We start from the raw sequence: 6695 nt of genomic DNA, 5'->3' as shown, positions 1-6695 counted from the left end.
GTGTGTCCTTGAAGCTGAAGTAAGTCTCTTGTGGGCAGCATATGGTTGGGTCTTATTTTGTCTCCATTCAGCCATTTACATTTAAAGTAATTATTGATATGTAAGTACTTACTGTTGCCATCTCATTAATTGTTTTCTTGCTGTTTTGTAATTCCTTTATTCCTTTGTTCCTCTCTTGCTGTCTTCCTTTGTAAATTAATTATTTTCCATGGCAGTATATTTTAATGTCTTTCTCTATCTTGCATGTATTTACTAGATGTTTTTGTTTTGTGGTTACCCTGAGGCTTACCTCAAATATCTTATAGTTACAACGGTCTGTTTTAAGCTGATAACAGCTAAACTTCAATTGCATATGAAAAGTCTACTGTTTCATTTCCCCCTCCACATTTTATATTTTTGATGTTACACTTTACATCTTTTTATATTGTGTATCCATTAATAAGTTATTGTAACTATAGCTATTTTTATTACTTTTGTTCTTAAACCTTTATATTAGCGTTAAGTGGTTAATATACCACCATATTACAGTATTAGTGTATTCTGAATTTGATTATATATTGCCTTCACTAGTGTGCTATTTATTTTCATAAGTTTTCATGTTACTAGTTGGTATCCTTTCATTTCATCTTCAAGAATTGCTTTCAGTGTTTCTTGTGAGGTAGGTCTTAGGAAATTCTTTATCTCATCTTCATTTCTGAAGGATAACTTCGCTGGGTATTCTTGGGATGGCAGTTTTTTTTCTTTCACCACTTTGAATATATCTTCCCATTCTTTCTTGGTCTGTAATGTCTCTGCTGAGAAATCTGCTAATAACCTTATGGAGGTTTCCTTGTATGAAATAAATTTGGTTTTTCTTGCTGCTTTTTAAACTCTCTTTTTGACTTTGATTTTAGGCAATTTTCTTATGCTGTGTCTTGGAGAAGATTATTTTGAATTGAAGTTTTAACATGACCTATATGCTCCATGAACTTGAATATCCGAATCTCTCCTCAGGTTTGGGAAGCTTTCAGCCATTATTTCTTTCTTATCCTTTTCTCTCTTCTCATTTCCCCCTCCCTGCCTGAGATAAAAATGCAATAGTATTTTGGTAAGTCTGTAACTTTTTATATTTTAAATGTACCTCATAGGATGTCACTTCCTGTATCACATTATGATTATTTTTGTTTACATATCTGTATTATTTCCTGCTGGGCTATAAGCTGTTCCTGAGCTGGAAATAAATTGTCATCTCTCTAGTGCCTGATGTGATGTTTGTGTTATACGTAGTGCTAATTAAATGTTTGAATCAATGAATCTTTGAGTTTTATGCGAGCAGAGCAATGCTGTCATAGTGAACTAGGCTTACAGAGCTGGGTTGCCTTCAAACAGAAAGTTAAACTGCCTTTTGGGTGTTTACATGCAACATTTAACCTGATACATAGTGGTGTGATGTCCGGGGTAGGGTCTCTGGAATCAGAATGTCTAGCAATGAATCTTGGCTCTACCACTTACAAGTTGTGACCTTGGGAAGGTTATTTAACTTCTTTATCCCTCAGTTTCCTTATCTGTAAAATGTGGGTAATAATAAAATCAAGCTCATAGCGTTCCTGTGGGTTGAATGAGGACATACTTGTAAAAGGACATGGACTATATATAACTGCTTTAAAAAGGTCAGCATTATTACCATTGAATAATTTTAATATAATTTTATTCTTAATTGGCATATTTAAAATATTCCTTCCCCTTTTCCTTTCCTTCTACTAGAATATTTTTAACCTTAGTTCTCAGCCTTAATTTCTATAGATTTGATTATTTTTCTCCTAATATTTGTGTGTGTATGTCTTTTCCCTCAGCAGTGAGCAGAATCATTGTTTCTCAGAGAGCACACTCTTAGCTTGGATCTTGGCTTGAGAAGTAATTATTTTGTCATTACCTCCCATTGCTCTGAATTTGCCATCTGTTGGCAACATCACTGAAATGATCCAAGTCTTCTGTAATCTGGCAGTAGTTAATTAATTAATTATTATTATTATTTTTTTGCTTTAATGCCAGCTTAAGTTCTGTCTCTCAGATGGGGAATTTGGCTAATATTAGAAGTAAGCCTGACTATTTGGCGTTTATATAGAACATCTATAGTTTGCAATTTGGAAAGACAGCTATTTTACTTTTTAAAATCCTATTAAATATGAGAGGAAAGAATAACTTGAAAAGAAAAGAATGGCAGAAAGTTGTTTTAATTTTGGTTTATGCTATTATTTGTATTAACTCAGAACTATGCAAAGAATGGCCCATCTTTGTAATTTCTACATTGGGTATGGCAGTGGTCTTTGAACACTGAGATGTTTTAAAGATAATCTGTGCCTTAGAAACTTTATCATGCAGACCATCTAGTTTCAGATTCTAAGCCAATTTCCCCATAGGTCTTCCAATTGCTCGATGTTCTTTTACAACTGTCATTCTCAAGAGCTATTCATCAGGCTGAGTTTGCATCCCCGGAATCACTGTTCCTTGGGGTCTTCCATGTCACATGAGGAATGTCTTTACCACTGCCACATCCGTCTTTCTTTTGCACATTTGTATTTATCTTTCATGTGGATCTATTCCAAACCTCCCGTAAATCTTAGTAGAGTGCCTCTTAGCCTCTGAATTCTCTTTATCGTCATGGAAGCATATTCTTGAAAGGATTCCAGGAGGGCAGTTATAATGAGTGATCCTCTCATTTTTCTCATTCTTTCTTTCAGACCTGCCAGAGAAATTGCTTATTTCACAGAAGGATGGTGCTGGCTGAAAGACGCTTTCTTGAAATGGAGGGATTACTGCCTTCCACAGGTTCCCCTGAAGATGTATTTTATTTGCATTTTAATTCTTAGAGCTAAAAGGCACGAGCATGAACTATTGAGGATATTAACTCTGAAACTTTGTCTGCATTGTTTCTGTTTGCATGCTGTATAGTGTGTTACATAGGAATCTATCAACAAAAATATATACTCCTGGCTATAAATTAGGTTTGACTATTCATTTGATAAAAGCTACACCTATCCTTTTGATAATAAATAAATAAATACACAATAGATTGATAATGTCTAGTGTTGGTGAAAGTATGGGGAAGCAGTTACAGTCATTCTTACATATAGTGGTGACTGCTGCAACATTTTGGGAAGGTAATCTGGACAGCATGTAGCAATATTTTAAAATCCTTTTTTTCTTTTAGGAATTCATTTAATGACAACCTATTGAGCACAGACTATGGAGCAGCAACCATTCTAGTTACTGGGGATATGGCAGTGGCAAAATGAAGTCCTTAACCTCATGGATCATGCTTTTATTTGGAGTGGGAATGGAGACAGAAAATAAACAAACAACTAAGTACAAAGTATGTCAGATGGGGACTAATGCTCTGGACAAAATAAAGTAGGGTAAGGGGGAATAAGAATACCTGCTTCTTTTGGGGAGGCGTGTCATTTATTTTATATAAAGTGGTCATGAAATGCCCCACTGAGAAAGTGACAGTTGAGTAGTAATTTGAAGGAAGTGAGAGAAATAAGGACATCTGGAGACCTGAGCAACAGAGTTCCTAGTAGGGGCAACAGTGAATATAAGAAATTCTAAGGTGGAGGCTTCTTATTGGATCAATGGACTAGTGCTGAGGCCAGTGTGTCTTTTGTAAACATTGATAATGGCATTTTATTATTCAAATTTCTGAAATGTTTATGTTTTCAAATCTATCAGCCTCTTTCTTTACAGTTTTGAACTTTGAAAATATGTTTAGAATGACCTTCCATGTGCTCACAATTATGAAAAAAAATACGGTTGGCCCTCTGTATCTGCAGGTTCTGTATCCATGGATTCGACCAACTGTGGATTAAAAATGTATTGTAAAAAAATTCCAGAAAGTTCCAAAAGCGAAACTTGAGTTTGTACCATGCCTGCAGCTATTTACATAGCATTTACATTTTATTTACAACTATTTACATAGCATTTACATTGCAATAGGTATTATAAGTAATTTAGAGATGATTTAAAGTATATGGGAGTTGTGCGTAGGTTATGTATGAAAATGCTATGCCATTTTATATGCGGGGCTTGAGCACCGTCCAATTTTGGTATCTGTAGGGGATCCTGGAACCAATCCCCCATACATACTGAAGGATGACTGTAGTTTTTTCTTTTAAACTCTACTGATAAGTGTGTTCACACTTAGAACTTTTTGAAACTAGATGTTAACTATGAAAATGATCATGCAGTGATTGTACATCACTACAGTATGTATCCTAAAATCATCTATGTTTATGTTGACAGATTCTTTGCTTGATTGACCAAACTTTAGTTAGGCTCCTGAACCTTCTCCTGGACTCACCTGTATACTTCCTTGTAAAATCCAGTTTTAGCAAGAACCCTGCCAAGTCAGTTTAGCAAGAGACCCCCATCCTCAATATCTGATCACCCTCTATATCTGATCAGGTTCTTCATCGTTCACCACCCCCAGATGATGCCTAATTACCCTGGCCTATCTTCAGCAAAGAACCCTGTTAGGTCAGTTTAGGTGAAATTCTCCTTATCCCTGGTGTTCCCCTTAATAATTTTCCATCCACTACCCTCCCTCCCCTTCCACTCCTGGGCTGTATATTCCCACTTGCCCTGTATTTGCAATTAATCCAGGTTTGGTACTGAGTCACTTTTACCTTATTGCGATAGTCCTGAGTAAAACTTGTTTTTGCTGCTTTAACTACTGCCCAGCTCTGGTTTTTATTTGAGAATGTTTAGTCTGCAATGGAGCATCTGAGTCAGTCTAGAGTTTTGTAGGTTTCTTAATATTAGGAAGATCATTAGCTATTATAAAGTTAGAAATCTTTGTGTGAGTAGGTGACTATGTTTTTCTTTTTGTATTAGTATGAATAAGCATTTAATATGGTTATAATAGCATATAACTCAATGTCTTTTTTTGAGAAAATACTAATCATGAATTATTATGATGGATCAGTGTTGGATGATATTATTTTCTGTGGTTACCTTAAATATATAGTTAAAAATGCCTGTCAATGCAAAAGATCAAATTTGACTATACTCTACCCAGTGATGAATGGCAAATATGCTGAAAACTTAGGTTAACCCAGAATTATTTACTTTCTTCAAGATTCCAGTTATTAAAACTGGCAAATACAACACTAGATTAAACTTTCATTTTTTGTTTCTGGCTTGGTCTAGGTACATATGGAGTCCTCCTTTTGGAATGTAAGTCTTATGTATGACTTGCTTTGAGGAAGAGATGCTCGTTAGTATTAAAATTTGTATATGAACAGTTAAATGTTATACTATTGATGGGTTATATATCTTTTATTGTTACTAATTATATTGCCCTTAGAACCTTTGAAAAATCTGTTGATAACTTCCATTTCTAACAGGAATCATGTTATTCATAGGGCCTCAGCTAAAGGGATACTAATATATATATATATTAGAGGTGCATTCAGTGTTGGAATTGTGTGACCTCTTATACCATAATCATTAAAACCCAGGACTTCTTCATATACTGCCTTAAACGGGATTCTGGGATCCTTCTATGTATACTGGTCTAATTTCCTCAATGACATTAGAAGTTCCTTGAGGAGATTACACGTGGGAAAATAGCACAACAAGTTTTTAAGTGAAGTAGGGAGGTAAACATTACAATTTTGACCCATAATTTCAGAGTAAAATATGATCATTATCAGCTAGCAGTCATGTTTTTCCATTTCTGGTCAAATTAGGTGTCCACTGTTTCTCTAACATTTGCAGAAAATCGGTTCAATAGTCTGTACATGAATTATTCCCCTTTCTGGTATGAATAAACATGCAATGGAAAATATTAATTAAAGCAAGTCTGGTTATTCAAACAATGCATTATTTAGGAAAGATCTCTAATATTTAATGCTAATTTTCTTTCTTGTATGTCAACAATCTCCATGATTTTTTGTTGTTTAAATTTATAAGTGATTAATCAAAAGCACAAATAGATATAGGAATCTTAAGATCTAATATCCTCATTCATAACAACTCTTTAGTAGTGGTCCCTAAAAGATATCAAATACTTATTGTTTTACAAAGCCTGGTGGTAACATTCTCTGTGTTGCCTAAGGGTAGCAGTTCTTCAACTGAATGTTTTTACTATGACATTTTTTATTTCTTGTTGTGATGTACATTAAGGTTAATATAACTTGTGTTCTTAAAGCGATTCCTTCAAAAGGAAATGTCGTGAGCTAGAAGTTCATCTTCAAACCCAATGGCAAGGACAGCTCTTTAAAGTGATTTTAATGAATTATCAATTTTATTCTGATACACTACAGTGCCTATAAATACCTACATATTTTCTGGGAATGCATGCATGAAACTATACACACGTTGTCCTTTGTTAGAATGCAAAGCATTGATGTCTGTCTTTAAAAACTGTTTTCAATTTCATTTGGAGATGGCCAAGTTTTAATTAAATAAAAATGTCAGGAATAATGAATAAAGATGGAAAAATGAGATAAAAATTCATCAACCTGGCAGACCTTGCTGATTTGGCATTAAAGAAGTTGTATTTAAGATCTAATTTTAACAACATTCTTCAATAATGTGACACAGTAAAGGAATATTCTTCACGGACTACTTTACTTCTAATTTGCTAAATAATGCATTTTTAATTGCTAAAATAATAGTCAGTGAAGGGACTTCCCTGGTGACGCAGTGGTTAAGAA

General features: G+C 34.3%; 1 long non-coding RNA gene across 1 annotated transcript; it reads left to right on the top strand.

Moving 5' to 3' along the window:
* The first annotated feature begins 640 nt into the window (after window positions 1–640).
* Window positions 641–5785, top strand: LOC115844282 (uncharacterized). The gene is made up of 3 exons (XR_009563319.1): window positions 641–993; window positions 2721–2808; window positions 3191–5785. It is a non-coding gene; the product is annotated as an uncharacterized lncRNA (long non-coding RNA).
* Window positions 5786–6695: the final 910 nt, after the last annotated feature.

The sequence above is a fragment of the Globicephala melas genome, chromosome 3 (genome assembly GCF_963455315.2).
Source record: "Globicephala melas chromosome 3, mGloMel1.2, whole genome shotgun sequence".
NCBI lineage: Eukaryota > Metazoa > Chordata > Mammalia > Artiodactyla > Delphinidae > Globicephala > Globicephala melas.
The sequence above is the reverse complement of the archived record's forward strand: the minus strand, read 5'-3'. Positions and strand labels throughout refer to the sequence as shown.